This window comes from Camelina sativa, unplaced genomic scaffold (assembly GCF_000633955.1).
Source record: "Camelina sativa cultivar DH55 unplaced genomic scaffold, Cs unpScaffold00550, whole genome shotgun sequence".
NCBI lineage: Eukaryota > Viridiplantae > Streptophyta > Magnoliopsida > Brassicales > Brassicaceae > Camelina > Camelina sativa.
This window is the reverse complement of record NW_010921727.1, coordinates 5731-6535: the sequence shown is the minus strand read 5'-3', so window position 1 is coordinate 6535 and position 805 is coordinate 5731.

Below are 805 nucleotides of genomic sequence, written 5' to 3'. Positions count from 1 at the left end.
GAGTATGGTTGGTATATCGACTTCGGATGACGATCCGGGGGCACGCTGTAGGGTGGCAACCCGAGAGACGAGTTTGGACTTTTCCTTATATCATTTGGCATGCAGACTTAGGTCTGATGAGGAGCCAATAAAAACTCAAGGTTTAGGCCTATGAGTAAAGGGAAGTCCAAAAAGTCAAGAGCAAATGAAGCCTGGAGCGTGAGTTTATCGCCTAGAGGTGACCTTCTGTGGATCGGTCGGAGGAGTGCGGGCCGTGGAGACGGTTGCACAGGAGTCCTTGGCTGATGGTTGTTTGGGATTCGAGGACGAATCTAGTTTGGTGGGGGAGAATTATAACATCCGTGAACCAAAATTCCGGTTTAGGGGATTGCATCGGTCGATGCAAGAGGTGCATCAGTCGATGCATGTGCAATTCTCTGCGTTTTGACTTAAGTCAAACGCTGCGTTTTGGGTTAGGGGAAACCCTTAAGTCGATTTTTTGTCTCATTCGGCGAGTTTGGCCGTTTTTGAGAGGAAACGAAAGAGAGAAAAGGTTTTTGAGTGTTCTTGGTGATTTCTTGGAGATTTGGGGCGTTCCTGTAGAGATCTGTAGCTGGGATCGTTGTAGGAGCTTCCTAGAGGCTTGTTCTTGTTGTTTGAGGTTTAGTTTTCTTCTGTGGCAAAGGTAAGTGCATGACCATGGCTTATCTAAGCTAGAGGAACCTTTAACTTGCTTGTTTGGTGTTGTTAGACTTGTTAGATTGTTTGTATGGGCGTTAGGAAGCTTTCTTGTGGCTTGGGAATGAGTTTCTGTGGTTGTAGGAAC